The sequence below is a fragment of the Protopterus annectens genome, chromosome 3.part0 (genome assembly GCF_019279795.1).
Source record: "Protopterus annectens isolate FY-2018-M chromosome 3.part0, PAN1.0, whole genome shotgun sequence".
Classification (NCBI taxonomy): Eukaryota; Metazoa; Chordata; order Ceratodontiformes; family Protopteridae; genus Protopterus; species Protopterus annectens.
In genome coordinates, this window is record NC_056731.1 from 1,058,234,788 (window position 1) to 1,058,258,785 (window position 23,998).

The following is a 23,998-nucleotide window of genomic DNA, read 5'->3' on the forward strand; positions in this document are numbered from 1 at the left end:
TAATCTAAATCATATCTCCTTTAATATTCAAAGATTTTTTTAAAGAGAAATGTGATAAAAAACTTGCTTCGGTGAAGAAATGAATACACCATCATCTGACATGGTTATACTCCTCATGTAAATGTGGTTGTGTCAGACATGACTGAGTACACCCAACAAGCAGGGAAGTTACCTAATGCCCTAGCAAAACTCTCCTATTCACTATGAAAACCACCATGTATGTCCCCTTGAAAAGAGGCAATTCACCTAGTATGATTAACCCAGTCAGAGACTAAATCAATAAAGTAATTTTTATTTCCAAAATATATATTATATGGTAATGTTTTAATTTGTAAATGCCTAACTGTAGCCAGAGCCTTGAAATATACTTTACAGAACATCAAAGAAATGGACAATCAGTTCACTAAATGTGAATGTTTGAAATTCCTGTCTGTGCTTCCTGTTGTTCTTGTTCTCCCTGATTAAGTTTTTCTGCGTATTCAGTAATCAAGATAGGAAAAACATATATACTCTGAAACTTTAGTTATGACAGAGTATGAATTGTTAAAAAGGGATCTGTTATTTAGTATAAATATACCGGTGAAAATAGAATATCATCTCATAGAAGAACTTAACATTTGTAAGTGCATTTCTTCCTACAGAGCAGTTTCCAAAAGATCAATATTCATTAAGAGTTTTAACTAAATGTATTATTCTTCATTTTTGAGAGTAATTGAAATCAAATATCACTTACACAAGTAAAGGTTCATGCAAATTAAAGCCTTATTTGTCTGCTGTAAGTCAAGAGAGATTTTAAAATAGCTGGAATGTGTTATCTGGGTGTTATTTTCCTTCACAAAATGTAAGGATGTGATATAATCTGGCTTTAACATTATAAAAGTACATCTGAAAACTCATTAGTGCATCTGAGTTAATTAATATGCAAAGATGTCTTATATGATACCTCCTTGTCCCCTATGAGCCTTTCATACGATAAGGAAGGGGATCTTTCCTGTTAGTGTTTTGTGTGTGTGTGTGTGTGTGTGTGTGTGTGTGTGTGTGTGTGTGTGTGTGTGTGTGTGTGTGTGTGCGTGTGTGTGTGTCTGTGTGTGCACTTTACAGCACATCAAAGTAATGAATTTCCAGTAATGGCAATGGATAGCAAAGCAACATGTGGTTGACAAAGTGCTCTTCAATTCCACAGGCTGCAACTATGTATACATACATATATATATTTGTGCATGTGTGTGTGTACGTGCACACACGCATGTGTATTAGAATAAGGGCTTAGATATAGAGTAGTGAATGTGTGTTGGTGCATGTGCGTGTGCCTGAGCTTGTCTTGTATAGTGCTAGCATTACAGAAAGTTATTTTTAAGGTACAGTGTAGGGCTAGAGTTAGGGGCAGGATTAGGGTTAGCTGCACATAATATTAACCCTAACCCTCTTCCTGCTCCTAAGTCTAACCCTGCATCTTACCTTAAAAACACCGTTTCTGTAACACTAAAACTATACAGACAAATTAGGGATAGTGTTATGGGTGATTTTAGTGCAGAGATTGCAAAAGAAAATTGTTTATTGGCTGTGAACTTTTGTAGAATTGTTGTTAGTGAATTTTGATAGTATGAATGTTTATCTTTTTAGTACTTGTGCTTTATTTTAAACATTTTGATCTTGGTGGCAACATCCACTGTGAAATATGTATCTAAGATTCTCAGAGGCTCCTATACAAATATCATAAGGCAGTCCTACACACAATCCAGTATCCTAATCATATATGACTCCATAGTAAGAAATACTAATGCAATTTTCACCAACCTGATTAAGGAAAGGATCATGGCTAGCTGCATATCAGGTCTGGTATTCACCACATCTTGCATGCACTCTCAAGTCCCTGCACTACAAGGACGCAAATGACAATACAGCTATAGTAAACGTGGAAGAAAACAGCTTGACTAATACCTCCCTGGACTATATGAAGAGAGACATGTTGAAGCTCTCGGAATATGTGACTGAGGCAGGTGTGAATGCATTTTACTATCATAGTGAACGATACTGCAATATGAACAAAAGATTGTTAACTTCAACAACTGGCTGTGCTGTGCTGTTGGTGTCATGGGGGGGGGGGGTTGATCCAATATATGCCATAAAAACAGAAGCCAAGTTCTATAAGAGATGTCTGTGAGAAATGGTTTGACAGTCCTAACTACTGTTATGGCCTGTCTGTGATGGCCTCTACCTATCTACTCAAAACTTTCATATCATGGCTAAATGCTTTCCTGCCCTAAATTGCACCCTTTTTAAGCAATGTTAGTCCTTCTGAATCAACAAAACAAAATCTAAATAACATAATGTTCTCAACAACAGACTTAACTCCTGGTAGGCACTGCATACCTGGAGTACATTGATATATTCATTGTCACAAACACCTGTTTCAAACACATTGAAAGCACTCCATCATTGCAGAGTTTAAACACATACTACGTTTTCAGGGCCACTATACTATATGAAGGCACTAAGGCAATTAAGAACTCATCCACACTTAAATTACCATTAACTGCAATCCTTATCTCATCAGTTAATTACCCCCTCTGTGTCCCACATGACCCATACCTCCTACCTGACTAGTATGGAGTCGCTATGCATTATGAGAAATACCATTCACCTAAGGAAATTAAACTACCCTTCCAACAACTAAGAGATGTAAACTTCCCACAACAGGTATGCCCAGGGATTTCTAAACTCCATAAATACAAATGCACTGGACCAGTTTGTATGCACCTCAACTAGAAAAGACACAATCCTGGAATTAGTTTTCACCAATATGGGACATATCTGTTCCCCATCTGTTGTAACTTCCACCTTCATCAAATAGGATCATAAATCAATCACATTTACCATGAGACTGAATCAACAGGCATCCTCAAATAACTTGATATTCAGAAATTATGTGAAGGATAATCTAAGAAAACTGAGTGATAACCTGGTTAAATTCACCATCCCCTGCAATCTGATGGCCCCACTGAATAGGCAGAATTCTTTACTGCCAAATTCCATGCACAAGTGGATAGTTGCATAGATGCATTTGGCCCTATCTGAATCAAATAGAATGCCAAATTTAAAAATAAACATGTGGTGGTACCCAAATCTAATCAGGCTATACAACAGAAAAATGCTCATTACACACAGTAATAAATGTAACTATCAGGATATCAAAAACTCTGTTGCTAAACTTAATAAGGAATTTGGGTCCCTTATCAAATGAATCAAAGCTAGATATAAGATAAAAACAGTCAATATAGAATCATAAATCCTTATTTATCTGTATTAGAAGCCTCAGAAACAATGCCCAAGAATGCAAAAACCTAATAGTAAATGGTATAATACAACTAGACTCTGAGGACATAACCAAACTGCTAGCAAATACATTTTCCTCTAACTTTACCTCAAATTTTCTGCTGCAGTCCAAGATGACATACCTGCATCTACATAACCCTTCTCAAGTCTCCCAAGAACAACTCCTCAAAGCACTTTGCAAGGCCAATAGCATTGCTCTATAGGGCCACATAACATAACATTCTGCATATTGACCAGCCTGAAACAAGATCTTTCAAAACCACTTCAACAGATTACATTTATTCAATAACAGAAGTGCAGAGCCAAACCACCACAACTGTTCAGAGTAAACACAATAATGCTTCGATGAAAAATGCAAAAAATCTTTATTGAAGAGCTCCAATTAAGCTCTTTCATGACCTCTGTAGTCGCTTCATCAGACTACATCCAAACAAACAGTTTCTCAGCTTAAATGCATAAAGCATTTAATGCCTTGTAAATTGAATCAAGTCATTAAGAAACCACAGTGCCTAAAACAGTGTATAGTAAAAAGACATAGTAAAATTATATATATATATATATATATATATATATATATATATATATATACATGTATATAAAACATATTAAATAGCTGCATATTATGCATACTGAGTGACAGTATGTAAAACATACTGATTAACTGACAGCTGCCTTAATAAAGATGTAAAGTATATACAAAAATATATATAAAACTAAATAAAATAAAATAAAATATATGCATTTATATATCTCACTGTCTCATTAGTATTTTAAACTTCTAGCTTTAAGAAACGGCTTCAAAGAAATAATTTCATTAACTGTATTTTTGCCTGCTCTGAGCCCTTCCTTTGCAGTTGTTGGTATACTTTTTCTTTTTTTTAGTTTTTCTGTTTGTGATACCAGCACTGAACATGGCTGAAGGATTTGAAGTCAATATGGGGACATCTACCAGCAGTAATTTGGATTGTATTCTATGTATGGAAACTAACCCCCTAATCAGTCAGCCTATCTTTCCTGAGCTATGCATCAACACTAATGAAGGTATGCAGCTACGTTTTAAGGAACAATTTCGTGACTATGAGAATAAAATGTTAAAATGTCTGCAGTGGCAGAGACTTTACTTTGAGGCTGCATTAAGGTATAAAATTGTACCCAGGGGACTACAAGTCCTAACTATGCCTACTTATGGAGACCTATATCCTGATCTCCTTAAGAAATGGCAACAAATGAACCTACAGTTAGGATATGACTACATGAAATTGCTGAGTGAATATTTTTTACCTCAGGAACATGAAGTGATTGAGGATTTGAAGCATTCCTACACAAATATGTTGAATGCTTTCTCTAGTAATATTATCCTTGATAGAACTGATATTTTACATGGACAGATTTTGGGGTATAAAAACGTCTGCAGAGTGGCAAGTTAAAGAAACTTCAGAGAGATTTAACAGATTTCCAGAGTGGAAGGGTTTTCGCATGGCTCAGACCAACCCAACAGGGGAATGAATGACCTGCTGAGCTACATGGCACACCCCCTTCTACAAGGATAGTGGAAGACAATATTAACTTACCAGCAAGACCCATTGAAGTCATGCACTCACTAGGTACTGCCCGAGAGGCAACCAATATTGCATCCATAGACCATTCCTCTCCCTCCAGTAAGGTTGACAATGTTAACCCTAATACTATAACTAAACCTTTTTTGGAAGAGGAGAGGCGACCGAAAGAACTGCCACTACTTCCTTTTCAATTACAGGAACCGCTGCCCATCAAGGAGAGATCGAGGAGCCATGGAAGGAGAGGCAAAGGCCTGAACAGGCAGAATATTCCAACACAGCATCAGAGATTCACCAGGAGCCAAGTTTCAAAGGTTTGGTCCTGAACATATCTGACATTACCTTGACTGAGTTGCAATTATCTGTTTTAAATAGAGGGTTATCTTTTATTCCTACCCAGAAAACTGACTTAGCTGACATTTTATAAGAGCTGAGGCTTTTGGCCAGAACACTCATGCTAAAAACTATGTTTGGGAAGTCTGACATTGTATGTTCAACTTTTTCCAAACCTAGTAGTTTTGTTCCAAAAATGCATCCGGTAGTGGATACTTTTGTTGCAGTATGTGAGGCCATAATTAGACATATTTTTGCAGATGGGACTCATTGTAGTCATTATAATCTCAGCACAACTGAAAATCATGCACTTTATGAGTTAAAACATCTATTAGCTATTGAAATTAAACCTGCGGATAAGGGGGGGAGGGGTAGTAGCACTTAACACAGATTTATATCTTTTGCAAATGCTTTTATTATTGAATGATGCCAATATGTATCAGAAAATTACTGCCATACAAGCTAAAGCTATTTCTGATAGAGTGTCTGTGACGATTTTTGACCTGTTGATAGAAGGAAGAATAACAGAGGAATTATTAAAATATTTTATTGTTGACATACCTTTGTATCCCTCCATCTATGGACTACCTAAAGTCCATAAAAACCTCTATACCCCCCCCCCCCCGATGAGACCCATTGTCTCCAGCAGAGGCTGGAGTACTGAGCCTTTATCCATTTATGTGGAAAAGGCCTTACAACCAGTACTTGAGATGTGTGGCAATGTATTAAAAGACACCAATGCATTTTTGTATAAGCTGTATGATGTAGTTAGGAATACCACAGAACAGTACATTTTTGTTAATATGGATATTACATTGTTATTTACTGTGCTCCCCAGTGCTTGGGGTATTGAGAATATCAGGCATCTATTGTTCTCCAAGCAATGTCATTCTAGTGATAAAGTGAATTTGATATGCTCAATGTTAGACATTATATTGGAGAATAATGTATTTTGCTTTGGTAGTGACATGTACCTTCAGAAGATTAGCGTAGCTATGAGGACTTCTTGTGCCAATAGCTATGCCAGTCTAGCCCTAGCTGAATGGGAGAGCACCTCTTTCCTGACCAGTCCAACTTTTCAACCATACCTGAAATGGTATACTCGATTTGTGGATGAGGTTTTTCTCCTATGGACAGGCATGCTAGATGAGCTAAATATCTTTATTGAGTTTCTGAATGCCACAACATCATTTCTTAAATTCACTAGTAAAGTGTCTTTAGAAGAAATAGACTTCTTGGATGTTAAACTTAAGAAAAGTGACATCTAAGGCATTCAAACCAGCACATATAGGAAACCGACAAGGATAAATGCATTGCTGCATAGAAGCAGCATCTACCCTAAATTTGTCAGTAAAAATGTAGTAAGAGGACAAATTCTTGGAAATATGAGACTGCATAATGATGATGTCTAACTACAGTCAGCACTTGATGATTTGGGGAGTGAATTTAAAGATAGAGGTTATTCACATAAGATGTTTTGTACACGGGTGTCTGAATTAATGGCAGGGAGGTCCTCCAGAGGTAAATCTTTGTTTATGGATAGAACAGATCATAATATAGGGCATAATCCTAGTGAACAAAATAAATTTAGATTTCCACTCACATACACTGGGGATATTGAAACATTCTGTGATGTATTTAAATGGAACTGGAATATTTTAAAGACTATAGGTGAACTAGATGGATTACTGGATGATACACCTAGGTTTGCTTTTAAGAATAAGAAAAATCTTAAGCGTCAACTATGTTACTTGGATAGATAGAATAGCTATAATAAGATGTCACAAAGGAAAGGTACTTATATATGCAGGAATTGCACAGCATGTCAATATGTGCACTCCTGCTTTAAATACACTCATATGGCTCCAAACTTTGAGATAGTGGCTACACAATACGCTGATTGCAAAGCTATGAATCTAATATATTTTGCTTTTTGCATGGCATACAATGCCTACTACATAGACAAGATGAATCGTATGCTTAAGGAGCATATTCAAGAGCATTATAGGGATATTAACAATCATAAAACTACCAGTGATCTATATAAGCACATAGAACAAGAAGGTAATTCACATATTTTCAAATTTTTTGTTTTGGATATTTTATCAGAAGGGAAGAGAGGAGGTGACATTAAGTATCGCACCGAAGCTTTAGAAAAAAAGCGGATTCTTAAATTAAATACATATACACCACCTGGTGTTAATGAAATGGTTTCTTTGAAGCCGTTTCTTAAAGCTAGAAATTTAAAACACTAATGAGACAGTGAGATATATAAATGCATATATTTTATTTTATTTTATTTAGTTTTATATATATTTTTTTGTATATACCTTACATCTTCATCAAGGCAGCTATCAGTTATTCAGTATGTTTTACATACTGTCACTCAGTATGCATAATATCCAGCTATTTAATATGTTTTATATACATTATATATATATATATATATATATATATATATATATATATATATATAATTTCTACTATGTCTTTTTACTATACACTGTTTTTAGGCACTGTGGTTTCTTAATGACTTGATTCAGTCTAGAAGGAGTTAATTGCTTTATGCATTTAAGCTGAGAAACTGTTTGTTTGGATGTTGTCTGATGAAGCAACCACAGAAGTCGTGAAAGCACTTACTTTGAGTTCTTCAATAAAGATTTTTTGCATTTTTCATCGAAGCATTATTGTGCTTATCCTGAACAGTCGTGGTGGTTTGGCTCTGCTCTTCTGTTGTTCTATTTTTGCCTGCTCTGAGCCCTTTCTTTGCAGTTGTTGGTATACTTTTTCTTTTTTTTTTTTTTAGTTTTACATTTATTCAATATCAGACTCCAAGCAGATTTTCTGCTGGATGAATGAAGGACAGCAATAGTTATCCCCTTGCACAGATAGGACATCAATTGACCCAGGTAATTAATGACACATAAGACTGACCAGCTTCATCTATAAGGCTACGGAGGGGATCTTTATGGAATTAATAAATATGAAATATGTAACTTACAAGCTCTTAGCCCAAAGCAGTTCATTATTGTTAAGGGTAGATTATGCCTGCTTAAGCCAGTTGATTTCTTCAAGAAGGGTACCGAAGCAATGAATGAAGGAAACACAGCACATACTTAAAACTCACCAAGGCATTCAACACTATCCCCTCATTCAGTTACTGTTGACAAACTATTCAAGCTAAATGTTAATCTTTATGTAACACATTGTAGTACAAATTGGCTCATAGGTAAGCCCCAGGAAAGTAGTGTAGGTGGCTCTACATCCTCCAAAAGACCTGCCACTAAAGTGTACCCCAATGTTCAGTTATTACGACACTCATCTTTGGCATTTTATTTCTCATAGTTCAAGGGTTTATGGCTGACAAAGTTTGCAGATGACTGTAAACTTTGTGCTATCATAAGCTATCCAGAGGACACTGAGATACTCCAAGATAGACTTTGTCAAACAAATAGCTGGTGTCATAACCCTGGAAAAAAATAAATGTAAAAAAGTTTAATATTCTCCTCTGACACACAGGATGCCTCTGTAGCAATCACATGGACAACATCCATGAAAACTGATTTGGTAGTTAGAGACCTGTGAAACTATGTGAACAACAAACTGTCCTTTGATCACCAAGTATCCACCATTTTAAGAAAGTTCTTTCTTTTGCATAGCTTATTAGTAAGGGTAAGGCATCTAGATCCAGGGATGTGGTCATTCTACTGTATTCAGCACTCCTTAGTCCAATCATTGAGTATAATGTCCCCTTCAGTATGCACTTTTCCAAAGACGAAAGACAACTTGAATGAGCACAATGATTTCTTACCATGAAAATCAAAAGCCTAAATCATAAACAAATGGCACTGATCATCTCAAAACCTATTCCTTCTTCTCAATATAATACAAGCTACTGAGGGGAAAGGTCTGCCTCACATGCAGAGCTTCAGTAGACTTAGTCCTTCCTTAACAGCTGCACATTTGTGAGTCTAACACCCATACAAGAGATTTTAATCTCTTCTGGAACAGAAATAGCAACATTTGGAGGGATATATGTATATATATATATATATATATATATATATATATATATATATATGTGTGTGTGTGTGTGTGTGTGTGTGTGTGTGTGTGTATTGATTATTTATTTATTAACATTTGTTAACCGGGTTTGTCCAACTGGACTTTTGGCCCATTTTCAGTGGAGACCCGAGGAGAAAAGCTCCAGTAGTACCTTTTAAACAAGTACAATTTTAAACAATATTGATATAATAGCAGTTATAGCAAAAAGATTCACATATGTTGGGTTACATGCATAAAGTTAAAGTTGCATTAAAAAGAAGCTAAGTAACAATTTTACATTGATATAGTTCAATAGGTCAACAATAACTTTTTTGTTTGTATAAAATTATGCAAATGCATAGTAGACACTTTGGAGAGAGAGGTGTAATGAGGTACTAAGTATGGTCCATTTGAGGGTACATAAAGGGAAGGAAGACTAGGTAGGGTCATGGCAAGGGCAGCTTCTGGAATTGAGGAAAATAAGCTTTTAGTTCATTTTTAAAGTGTGAGGTGTGGGAGATTGAACGTAAGTCAAGGGGAAGTTTGTTCCAAGCATGGACAAGGCAGTGTTTGTAGAGTAGTTTGCCTACTGAACTTTTTGGGTGGTAGATATCAAGTAATTGTTGGTTAGAAGTATGGAGGGTCTGGGATGGGATGTAGATGGAGACTAAGGAAGATAGAGATGGACAGAAGGAGGGTTTATAAAGAATAGAGTGTAGCATATGAAATTGATAAGATAGCAGAAATTGGGGAAGTTCAAGCCATTGAAGACAGTTTAAAGAAATGCAGTGGTGTGAGTTGTATGGGGAGTTAGCATTGAATCTGGCTATTTTATGGTAAGTCTGTTGGAGTTTGTTTAGAGTGGAGGCATGGATATTGGTAAGAACTGAGGCGGTATATAAGAGGGAGGGGAGGAGAAGTGCCTGGCCCAGGGTTAGTCTAGATTCAGGGGTTAGGAATTTTTTGTTCCGATATAGCAGACCTAGTTTCTGTTTTGTTTTTGTTATACATTGGAGTATGTGTAGGTTGAACTTTAGGTTGTCATCGATAATGACCCCTAGGAGTTTTATGTGGGTGTCAGGTTGGATAGTTGCATTGTTAGAAGATGTAATAAAAAAGGAGGTTTTGTTATGAGAAAGAGAACGGGGAAGGAAAAGTAGTAGTTTGGTCCTTTTGGGATTTGTTATCAATAGGTTGTGAGAGAGCCATTGTTCAGTGGATAGTAGGGCCTGTTGGGTCAGGGAGTGTAGTTCAGGAATGTTATTTGAGATGGATATAAGTGTGGAGTCGTCGGCATACTGAATAAGGGAGGATTCTTTGCATGAGGTGTAAAGATCATTGATGAAGATGTTAAACAAAAGGGATCCCAAGATGGAGCCTTGGGGAACACCAGTGGAGATGGGAAGGAAAGGTGAGGAGGATGAGAGCCATTTGACAGATTGTTCCCTGCCAGATAGGTAACTATTAAACCAGGAAAGTGCAGAGGGGGAATAGCTGGAGATTTGTGAGTTTGGATAGTAGTAGAGGATGAGAGACAGTAGCAAAGGCTTTGGAGAGATCTAGGAAGAGACAGGAAATTAGTTTATTGTTGTCTAGGGCCTCTGCAATGATATGAGTGAAGGAGAGGAGGGCAGTGGTGGTGCTGTGGTGAAGACGAAATCCATGTTGGGTAGGGGTAAGTAAGTGGTGTTTGAGGAGGTGATTGAGAAGCTATGAGTGAATACATTTTTCTAACATCTTGGAGAGGGGGGACAGAATGTCAATGGGTCGGTAGTTTGCGGGGTCAGTGGAGTTTCCACCTTTATGAGGAGGGATAGTGAAGAAAGATTTCCAAAAGGTGGGGACAGTTGATTCCAGAATAGATCAATTAATTAGTATAGATATAGGATAGGCAATTGAGTCAGCAGCAAGTTTGAGGAATGCAGGAGATAGATTGTCAGTGGAAGCAGAGAAATGTTTTAGCTTGAGTAGTAGAGATTTGATGTAAGTAATGGGAACTGGCTCAAAAGAAAACAAAGTTGTGTTATTGGGACTTGGAGGGGTGGGGGTCAAAGTAGAGTTTGGCTTAGAGGTTACCACATTTTGGATGGAAGAGATAAAGTGTTTATTCAGGAGGGTAGCTGTTTCCTGAGAGGAAGAGTTAGGGTATGGGGAGGGATTAGTGGGCTTTCCAGGATAGAGGATGTTGTTGAGAGTTGACCAACATTTTCGAGGATTGGATTTGTTGTTAAGCTGAGCAGAGCTATAGTATAACTTTTTGTCATTAGTTGTATGTTTTTTTGCAAGGTTCCTCAGTTGCCTGTATTTTTGAAGAAAAGGTGGTTGTTTAGTTTTAGTCCAGGATTTCCAAGCATGATCTCTTTGTTTCATAAGGGACCTAGTCTCTTTGGAGAACCAGGGAGCATGGTTTGATTTTACTCTGATCTACCTAGAAGGAGCTAAGGAGTTTAGAGTATTCATGAAGATGCTATTGAAAGTGCTTACACCATTGTTTAGTGGGGAGGTGTTTTAGGATGGACCAATCTATGTTGTGGAGAATGGAGTTAAATTGAGATGAATTGAAATTCAATAATTTTTGACAGTCTTTGATAAGGTGGGGTTTAGGAATATGGGAGTAGTGTCTTAAGATGGTGGTAGGGAGATGATCACTGAGGGAGTTAGGTAAGGCTGTGAGATTCTGATATTGGTGGGGGGAATTGGTAAGGATCCAGTCTATGTTGGAGCTGGAAGCAGAATTTTTATGGAAGTGAGTGGGAGATGTTATAAGTTGGTGGAAGCCGTGTAGGTGGATACTGAGTTGGGGGGAGTCAGTTGTGAGATTGGACCAATCAATTTTGACATCACCAAGGATAAGTGTCTCATATGGTATGTTGTGGGAGAACCAGGATAGGATGTTTTCAAGAATGGGCAGGTTGTTACCAGGAGGAAGGTAGATAGAGGCAATTGCAAGTTTTTTGTGGGGATTCAGATGGCAGTTAAGGATGATGATTTCAGCTGGAAGGAAGTCAGGAATTAGGGAAGGGTATGGTGAGAGGTTAAGGTTGTCTGAGTAGAGGATGGCCACGCCACCACCTTTTTTTACAGGTCTATCAGATCAGAAGATATAACCTGATGGGAGTATTTCACTATTTCAGATTTGTGTCTTGAGCCAGGTTTCAGATAGGGAGAGGATGTGAGGGGTATTGAGAGCTATCCATGAGTGCAGCTCAGTGACTTTATTTGCTAGAATCTGAATATTCAATGAGTAAATAGTTAAGTATTTTGATGGAGATGATTGTTGTGACTGAGGTTGGTGACTGCTAGAGGAGTAAGATGGGGCAGTGTAGAGGTAGTTTTGGGGAGAGAAGAGGGGCCAAGGTTGGGATGGATATCTCCAGAACAAAGTAGGTTTTTAGTGAGGAGACAGTGTGTAGTAGATGCTAGATGGAGTTTGTATAGTTTTGGCATAGCTTTATAGGAAAGTTTAAAAGCCTGTGTTATGGATACTTTATATAAACTTGAGGTAGAGGTAATAAAGAGATTAGGGGAGAAAGTAAAAGATGAAGTAGTTGGATATATGTTGTATGAGTGAAAAGTTGGTGAACATAGGAGTGGGTCAGAGAGATTGGAGTGATAAGAGGTAGAGATAGAGAGAACAAGGAGTAGTGCAGAAGATATTAGGAAATAACACATTGGAATAAAATATGGTCAGATAGAGTAGGTAGAAACAGTGGTATTGAGGAAGTGGTGTTGACAAGATTGACAGATTTGTAAGGTGGTTGTGGCAATAGGCAGGAAGTGGAATTGTAGTGGCTAGTGGAACAGGAAGAGGAGGGGGATAGATGGTATAAAGGTAATTGTAATGGGGGTGGTTGGGAATGGGGGTAGGATAGGGGAGCAAAGTGAGCCCGAGCATTGGGAATGGGGGTAGGATAGGGGAGCAAAGTGAGCCCGAGCATAGTGAGGGCAAACGGTGTGGGATTAGCACCCTGGTCAAGATGAAGTCATAGAAACAATCAGAAAAAGATAGTGATAAACTAGCTTTAGAGACAGGGATGCAACATTTCTAAAGGTATAGTCACCAGAAATAAAATAAAAAAAAATAAAATATGAGCAGAAGTAAGCTTACAAAAAGACACTGGCCTCAAGCTACACAGGTAGATTTACTTGAATCATACCCAGTGCTGTATGGTTAAAATAAGCTACAATAGAGAGGGGCTTTGGAGAGGGAGAGAGAGGTAATATTAGCAGCTAAAAGCAGGGCAAAAAACATTAATATGTAAGAGTTTGAAGACAGTAAAATAGAGCAGGTGAACTAGGAAAGGCAGCTATGAGTGAGGCTAGAAATTAATTCAGGGAAGGGTAAAGTACAGAACAGGAGAATATACACAGAAACAGTATGAGGATAGTGAGTAACCAAAGAGAAAGGATAGCACTGCTGGCATCTGCTTTTCATGGCAGCTAGCAAAAAAAAAAGTTGTAAATTCTTGTTGTGCTTAATATATATCAAGGCTATATATATATATATATATATATATATATATATATATATATATATATATATATATATATATATATTTTTTTTTTTTTTTTTTTATGGGTTCCCTTCAGAATCTCAAAATCCTAAAACTTCAAAATTCATATGGTTGAGACCGTATAACTGATGTTTTAGAACTTTGAAATTCTGAACAGAGATCTGCATACAGTGTAAAATGGGAGGCTTCCCTTTTCCTCACTGTAGTGAGATCTTAGAGATGGTATATTTAAGTAGTGGGGGTGTGGGGGGAGTGCAGTAGGGCTTGCTCCCCTGCAAAAATGTTTAAAAAAGATGTTTTTTTTTCATTTTGGATTTGTTTCGGAATTCAATATTCCAAAACATCGATCATATGGTCTTGATCATATGAAATTCAATGTTTCGGAAATTCAGGATTCTGAAATCAATCCATATTCACCACAACAATCTTGCATAATAACCATCTACCTCCATTACTCCTTACTATACTTTCCACAATCATCATTTCTCTGCAGATCTAACTGTGTTACTCCTTACTGTAACAGTTTATGTAATGCATAATATATAAGATATACAGCTTACTCCCTATGCTCTTGATGCAAGTTAATAAGCTTTTGTTATCAGCTAATTGCTCTTACATTTGTAAAATCATTTTATTACATCATGTTACTTACTATGCTTAGTTATCTGTCTTTCGTTTTTATATTTCTAAATTTTGTAACTACAGCAAGTGATTTTAAATTACCATGAGATTTCTATACTATTTTAGCTCAGTCACACAGTCAACAAATGTAAAATAAAATAATAAATATATATATATATATATATATATATATATATATATATATATATATATATATATATATATATATATCACAAAGCATACTGAATACCACTACTTTGGAATTGTATTCCTCTCCACATAAAGCAAATTACGTTATTTACCCTATTCAGATGTAATCTACATGAACAGATGGGAAAATGCAAATCTGGCCATGGTTTAGCAGTCATGTTCTTTATCATTAGGGGTAACATAAATATTCTGTTCAGCTCTAGGTTATTTTTACTTAAGTTTCAAGGTCTAAAAACGTCATGGGAATACAGGCTAAGCTCAACACTTCACTAGCCAAGTAAGAACCTATAAACCTATATATATATCTATATCTATATCTATATCTATATCTATATCTACATCTATATCTTTATCTTCATCTATGTCTATCTATCTATCTATCTGTCTATCTATCTATCTATCTATCTATCTATCTATCTATCTATCCATCTATTTATAAACACACACACACACACACACACACACACACACACACACACACACACACACACACACACACACACACACACACACAAACACACACACATGCACGCACACTTGCACGCATATATCATCATCACCACCATCATCACCATCAACCCCTCTTTCTTCCATTTTCTATATGGGGACAGGGTGTTGTATCAACTGTCACCATCTCTCTCTCTATTAATTGCCACCCTCCTCCCTTCTTTGACACTCGTGCCTGACTGTCACAGGTCTTTTCTCACACAGTCTTTGCTGGATGCCCTTGTTCCCTCTTGTCTTCTTCCTGTCTGTCCCAAATCTTCTTCAACTGATTGTCTACTGCTTTTCTGCACATGTACCTGAATCACCATAATCTGCTCTCTGACTTTTTCTGTATTTAGAGCTAAACTAGCTTCTTCTGCTCTTATGTCTTGTTTTCTTCCACTGTTCCACAGTGTGCATCCTAATACCCATTTCAAGCATTTCGTCTCCACCACCTCTAGCTTCCTCAACTGCTTTGCCTTTACTACTCAGGATTCTGTACATACAGTGGTACTGGTCCCAGCATTGTTTTGTATACATTACTATTCAGCTTCTTTGGCATTCTTTTGTCAAGTAATGCACCTGACACTTTGTAGCACTTAGTTGCAGCCCCTGTGATTCTTGCTTTGACTTCCTCATTCAGACTTCCCTTCTCCTCAACCACCTCTTTCAAATACTTGAAGTTGTTAAACTGTTCCACTGTTTTCTTTTCTATTTCTATTCTCACATTCTTCTAAACTCCACTGTTTGCTCTAATTACAACTGTCTCTTTTGCACTCAGTTTCTTCCAATGTGCCTTTACATTTGCATTCCATTCCCCTATCCTTTGCTGAAGTTCTTGTCCAGTGTCTAGCTATAATACCACATTGTCTGCATACAGCAACTTTGTTGATTTAAACCCCTCCTACCTGTTTTCTTATGTAGTCCATCACTAGTATGAACAGCAGTGGGCTCAAAACAGAACCCTGATGTACACCTAATCCCACTGGGAACCGCTCTGTGAGACTAAATGCTGTTCATACTTGAGTCATTGATCCTTCTACATAGCCTGCTTTAATTCTATCAATATTTCTAGGACTTCAAACCACTGCAGGACTGTCTAAATCAACTTTCTTTGGATCTTGCTTTATGCTTTCTCCAAGTCTTGGAATGCCCATTTGGATTCCTTCCTTAACTTTAGCTTCTTCTCCATGATCTGCCTCACTTCAAAGATTGGTGCAGTTCTACATCAACCCATATGTTACCAGATGGGTAGCTACCTGGCTTACTGATAGAACCCACTCAGTCAAAATAGGGGAAGCCACCTCTAGTAGTAGACCCGTAACAAACAGTGTATCCCAAGTAATGGTCTTGAGGCCTCTACTGTTTGGGATATACTTTTCTGAGGTACAAGACAAAACTAGTGGTCTGTGGCTGACCAAGTTTGCAGATGACTGCAAACTGAGTGCTGTCAAATTCCCCTACTAATGTCAACATCCTCCAAGAGGACCTTAAGCAAACTAATGACTGGTGTCAGAAGCATGACGTCAAACTGAATGCCAACAAATGCATCATTATCCCCTTTGGGGAAAATGGCATCCCCACTAATTATCACATTAATAACAATGTACTATACATGCAATCAGTCATGAGGGACTTGGGTACCCTGGTTGATAGCAACTGGATGGGAAACAGAAAATACACTCCTGAATCCCACCTGTGTTCCAGCTGGACAGGGGTAGCAGGTGCTGACTTTATGGGAATGTGGGTGAAGTTCTTGGCTGGGCTTATAAGAGCCTCTGGGCGAATAGCCTAGAATCATCCTATGAACCTATGAACCTATGCATCCTGATCGGAATCCAAACTGCTCATCTCCCATCTTACTTTCTACTACTCTGTGTACTCATTTATCAATCACCTGACAAGGCAGGAGGAATGGTTGCTTTCAGGATAGAAGAATACTCTAAAGAAATGTTAAAGATTTTGGAAAATAGTGACTCATATTAGAGCCTCTGTGAATGAAGTGCATGGATCCTACTGATATATAGATCTATTTTGGGGGGATGAATTGCTGTGGGGTGGATGGATCTTAAGACTTACACATTTTTGCGGAACAATTACCTCAGAATTCCATCTTTCTTTTTGATCATTAAGATTCACTAGCCCATTGTCTCTGCAGCAGGGGGTTAAAGCACATCCCCTTCCTCTTTATGTGGACAGGTTGTTGAAACCTTTTCAAAAAAATTGACAACCACATCGCTAGGGACTCTCATGATTTTTTGGGTAGGATCACACATTCCCTTTGGAACAAGGATGTCATCTTCCTGACGATAGATGTGAAAGATCTTTTTTTTCTATTATCCCCAGGAAGATGGATTGTAACTGTTTAGTGAAGCAATCCTGAGCTCTGATTTAGTTAATGGGGAACAGTTCATGTTTATTATGGAATGCATGGAGATTGTACTCAGCAAAAACTGCATTCGGTTTGATGGTAAAATCTTCAAATAAACCAAGGGAGTTCTGATTGGGTCTGCTTGTGGCCACATTTATGCCAACTTGGTAATGCTTAGTTGGGAGAGACACATTATTTTTGATTGCCCTTTTGAGGAGAAGTTTTCATTATATCCCAGATATTTGGATGACATCTTTGTCCTCTGGGTGGGGGACATAGAGGAAATTCCTGGGTTCATTGAATATTTGAAAAATACTAGCCCTTTCATGAAATTCACTTACCAAATTGATATTAAAGCATCAGTTATTTGGACATCACCTTAGAGAAGAAATAAAATGGATTTTCCTCTACTATTGACCTCAAACCCACTTTCTCAAGGAGTTACTTACATTTCAGTACTATGTATACTTGTCCCAGAAAAAAGTCTTGTTAAGGGACAGTTTATTAAATTGGAGAGGATGGTGTTTGATAATATAACTTCTGAAACTAAAAAAAGAAAATTGGAGGACATGTTCCTTGAGAGGGAGTACCCTGAGATTTTCATGAGAACCATTAGCTCAGAGGTTGCCCAAATAGAGGGAAGAAATATCTACCCCTCTTGGGCACAGGATTAACTAAAGGGAGGTATTCTGATATCTGACAATAGCAATAGTCAAAATGGTGAAGAAGAAGTAGATGTTTATATACAGTTAGATAATGAGGAAGTAGTAAAGGCTAGAGATTTTCTAGAGCTTTGGAACTTGAATACGGTGTTGGTTCCAACAGCATTAGGAACATCATAAGTAAAAATTGGGGAATAGTGTTAGAAGACAGAAAATCAGAGACATGGTAGGTAACAGACCCACTTTTATATACAAAAAGGTGAAAATATCAATAATATTTTAGAATCTAATGGTGACAACAAGCAGCAGAAAAATTAGTAAAGGTACCCAAAAATGAGGAATACGCACCCAGTGTAAATATATATTAGAGCATTTAGTACTGCAGTTGCAGAATGCATCAAAGTCTATCATCCACATATAAGAAGGGAATTGTCTATCTAAGGGGGTGGTCTATTTTGCTGTGTACATGTCCTACCCTGCATTTTATGCAGAGAAAACAGAAAGCCAGCTAAAGAAATGCACATATGAACACCAATATCAGACATCTAATAAAAATCTAAACAATGCTTTGTATAGACATTCTGCCTGTTATAGTGGCTTTACACAATTTTTGTTTACTACATTGGAAAATGTTCCTATGGATCCTACAGGGGGTAGGAGGAAAGACAAGATGGAACCAAAAGAGCTGAGTTGGCAAATTAAATTAGATGCAACCCATTTCCCTGGAATTAATGACTGCCTATCCCTAGTGCCATTACTAAAATTTAGGGCAGAAATGTTAGTCAACTTAAACACACAAAAATGCATTATTGTTTATGCTGGAAGTTGCTCTATTGTTGGATATTAATATACATATGTAAATATTTATTACTTAGAACCTAAATAAGTTATGTTTTTTTTCATTTTTTTACTGTGTTTTATACTGTGGTTTTATAAAGTTTTACTGGGTATATTTACATACAGTTCATTATATACTTTATTCAGTCTTTTTTATGGCAGAGGAAAATGTTTTAGATATATATATATATATATATATATATATATATATATATATATATATATATACACACACACTGTGTATGTGTGTGTGTGTGTGTGTGTGTGTGTGTGTGTGTGTGTGTGTGTGTGTGTGTGTGTGTATATATATATATATATATATATATATATATATATATATATATATATATATATATATATATATGCATGTATATAGAGGAACTGATTAATTGGGTTTCTTTTATTCTGAAGAAGTCTTACTGACAAATATCTGATTTGTATTAACTTAAAGCTTAAATAAACATTTCATTCCTGGTTTATGGCTCCTGAGCAGTCCGTTTCACCTGGGAATATCTTTTGATTATTAGTTCTGTTTTTTTCCTGGTTCCTCATTTGATTTTTACAATCAAATTTATCTTTAATATTAAAAGTGTGCCCACGAATAGTAAATTAATCACATATTTGGATATGTTTACAGTAATTCCATCTCCCACAGTTATTCATGGAAGGATTATTGCCGATGGATTTGTTGTTTCTCTCAAAAATATTCTTAAAGTTCATGCCTTTTCTGCAATCTATTGTGGGTACGTCCACCAACTTTTCACAAACTAACCTATCTTCCAGTGGGATATTCCAATTTTTACTCAAAATCCATCTAATCAAACCATTTTTGAGTTGAAGGTGGTAATGAAGGAATTACAGTAGTCCTGCTTTGTAGCCCATACTAGTTCTCTGCTGTCCTTTATTATCCTGCCAGTCCCATTCATGGTGTTGTTTAATAATGGTGCAAAATGCCCACTATTCCTTTTACTCTTGACTTCTAACATTATCTCGTCCACAAAACTCTGTGGGTAACCTCTTTTTAAAAACATAATCTTTAAAGTGTAACATTCATCCTCAAAATGAAAGTTCCAAAGTTGTCATAAATGCAGCTCTAATCAGTTGTCCTTTTATAACAGCTTTTTTTATGGGAAAAGGGTGGGAACTTGAAAAGTGTAAGAGGGTATTGAAGTAGGTCAGTTTTTTATAAATGCAGGAGGTGTATTTTTTATTAATCCTTATCTAATGACACATCCAGGTATGCAATATTTATTTCATTAAATGCATAAATAAATGCCAAAAATGCAGTGCCATTGATAATATATTCAACAACCAATGTTATTTCTCCCTTGCTGTCCTGCCAGAATATAAATATATCATCCAAAGAGTGTAAATACAGTCTAAACAAATTAGGGGATTTAATATTATGTATGTAAAGATACTGCCATTGGAGCATTACGACATTAGTGAATAGGGAGCCGCAAGGGAACCCCATTGCCACCCCTTCCTTCTGAAGGTAGTATTGTGCTTCAAAATATATGAAGTTTTTCTTAAGAATAATTTCCAAAAGTTACTCATATAAATTGATTTTATCCTGATCCACTCCCCTCCAGTTGAGATATTCGGTGAACCATAAGATCCCTGCTCATTAGGTATAACTGTATAAAGATCCTTCATATTTATTGTGATAAAGAAGCCATTTCCATTAAATTCCATTTCATTGATTTTATCCATAAAATGCCATGAGTCTCATCTTTTATCAGACACATAGGTGGATTTTGAATGTCTTTATGTAACTTGGGTACCCAAAAAATTGTGGGCACCATTGAAGATGTAATATAAAGTAATGAACAAAAATTGCAACACTTAAAAACCGCAAAACTTGTACGTGACCATGTAGATTATTTTCAGGAAGCGGCTTACCCTAACCCACCCAAGTCCCAGGTGTGGGGTAGAAGGAATTTTAAACAATACCTAATATAGCAAATGATGAATTGAAATAAAATTGAATTTATTACAAATCAAAACCTAAGAATTATGAAACCTGGTAGGGAGGGTTGATCATTATGGAAATATTTGAATATAATGCTAGAATTTTTGATATACGTAAGGAGAATGCATATGAACTAGCAAGTAAGAATCAATTGAATATATCATGCCCAAAGATTAGAATACAACTAAAGGACATGTTCATTAAGGGACATGTCACAACTGATGAATATACCTATTTGAACAATCTATCTCCCATTCTACCCACAATTTTTGGAGTACCAAAGTTAGATAAGGACATACAATCATTGGATCAAAAGAGGTTACTAGGTTATCGACCCAGAGGTCGTTTTTAGACTAGCCATTTCAGCTCAATGTAATACCACAGAAGTACTAGTCAATACCCAAGTTTACATTTATTAATAACTGCCCATGTCCAGGAGAGTTGTGGGCACTATCCCTAGTAAGAATTTATGGTAACCCATCCATTCATCCAGGTTCCTCTTCAACAGTGTCATAGACGTCCTCCGTTTCACATGAATTGGTAGCCTGTTCCAAAGTGGCAGTCACTGGGAGATAAATCTGTCCATCCAGCATGTCCTATTTAAGTCTCAGACCATATTTAAGTCCCTAGAATTGGTAGCCCTAGACCCATTTGATTTACGGATATACAATAAGTTCATTAGGTTTGGGTCTTGTGTTATCCACTGATGAAGGCTGAATAGCCAAAATTGGCATGCTAATCTGTGAATAAAGAAGTGTAATGTTCATATGGTGGATTTTTTTCACTGAAGATTGAGTGCTGGGAGTCTTTGTATTTTGGTTGATGTTGTATTATACAGCCGAACACCTGGTTGCACTTGCGTGGATTTTCGGTTTGATTGCTCTGTATGTCAGGCATAAGTCTCCCTTACGAAGTCTATACGATGCAGAGTATATTGACAGAGATTTTAGTTGGTCACTGTAAGGCACATGCTGGAGGCTCTTGATCTTCTTTGCTAGAAACCTCTGGGTCTCTCTAATTGCTGTAGGTGCTTAGTACACTACATACTGAATGGGGCATTATACTCAATTATGGGGCGGATAAGTGCCACGTATAAGAGGGTTATAACTTATTTTTCTCTTGAGGTGATGCTTTTACTAATCAAGTGAGTTACATGAAAAGCTTTCCTTACAACAGTAGACATGTGGTGTTTGAAGTTAAGGTCACAGTCAATCTGTGATCCCATGTCCCATATCACTTTATGTGCACTTAGGGTATTTTTATTGATTTGATAGTGTGAAGGAACAGTGTGCTGAAGGGAATGATAATGCACTTCTTTGCATTCAGTTTGATTTGAGACTGTGACTAATACACCAGTCATTGGTCTGTGTGAGACCCTCCTGGAGTATATTGACATGATTTGGGGATTAAATTATTGCACTTAGTTTGCAGTCATCTGGAAACTTGGTCAGCCACAACCCTTTAGTTTTGACTTGAACTTCTGAGAAGTATATACCTAACAGTAGGGGCCCCATCAATGACCCTTGTTGCACCCACCTGGTAACAAATCTGCTGGTTGATGAGGAGTCACCTACTTTGATAGTGTGTGTCTGGTTTGTAAGCCAGTTGGCAACCCATCTTACAATGAAAGGGTTTACATTCAGTTTGCTAAGTTTAGCGGTAATGACTGAATCTGGGATTATGTCAAAAGCATTATCTAAGGTGAGGTATACTGTCTGCACAGATGTGCCCTCATTAATGGTCTTGGTCACACTTTCAAAGAAATCCACCATATTTAAAAGGTAGGATCTGCCCTTCATGAAGCCAGATTGGGTAGGATCCAGGGTTTGGCGGTCACCTATGCCTTTATTTATGAGGTCCATAATGATATTTTTCATGGCCTTACAGATGAGACTGGTCAGGCTTATAGGTCTGTACTTCTCTGTGTCTGTTGCTAGGCCACATTTGTGGAGTTGAATAACTGTAGCTGTTCTCCATTCCGCAGGAACAAAACCTGTGGTCAGACTATGACTGAAAAGGGTACTTAGTGGTGATGCTAGTTCATGTTTTAGCCTATTTAGATGACAGCATGGGATTTCATCTGGTCCCGCAGTGGCCATGTTGTTTGCCTTGGACAGGTCTTTGAGGACCTGCTCTTCAGATATGTATGGTGGCGGGAGAGTTGGGGGAGGACTTGTAAGTTAGGAGGTTTGTAAGTAGAGTTGTAAGTTAGCAGGGGATAAGGGAGCATAATTTTTCCCAAACCTATCCACTAGCAGGTTCGCTATCTCTATGGGGTCAGTGTGTGTGATACCATTGGTCACCAGTTCTGCACATGCTTGGGTCCTACCCTTTAGTTTACATACATTGCTGTAAAAGGCCTTATGGTTATCCTTGGCAGTACTTGCTAGGTTTCTCTCAAAGGAGCTCTTGGAGGATTTCACATGTTGTCTTATTTGCCTATTAAAGCTAAGGAGGGAGCTTTTCCATTGCTGGGTCCTTGTCTTTGTTTTCTTGGACAGCACCTTTTTGCATTTACTGCAGAGTTTATTGATGCTGGAAGACCACCATGGTAGCTTGATTTTACTTGGGGCTCTGGCTTTGATTCTATCTAGTACAGATGAGTTTATACACTTATGCAAGTGATTGTGCAGGGCTTTTGTGTATGCTTTGGCATAGTTACCACTTTCAGCTTGGTGTGGGGTTTGGAATGCATTTATACATTGACCTAGGAGGATATAGTTTGCCTTGGTGAAGGTTTTTAGTCTGATTTCACCTTTTGTAAGTTCTGCTGTTAGTTTCACTTTGAAGGTGACTGATTTGTGGTAATTTTTAACTAATGAGCATCCATCAGTGGCAGCAGTGCACCTGTTTGACATGTTGCTGAGGACCATATCTAGAATGTCTGTTCCTCTTGTTGGGTATGGACAATTTTCAGCAGGACATTTGAATTCACAAAGTCAAGGAACTTTTGTGCTAGTGAGTTTAGGCTTGAGTAAGTAAACTAGAGCATTTTCAAAGTCCTTCTACTAGATGTTAGATATCCAAAACAATCTAGCCCCCATACGGTAAAAGAT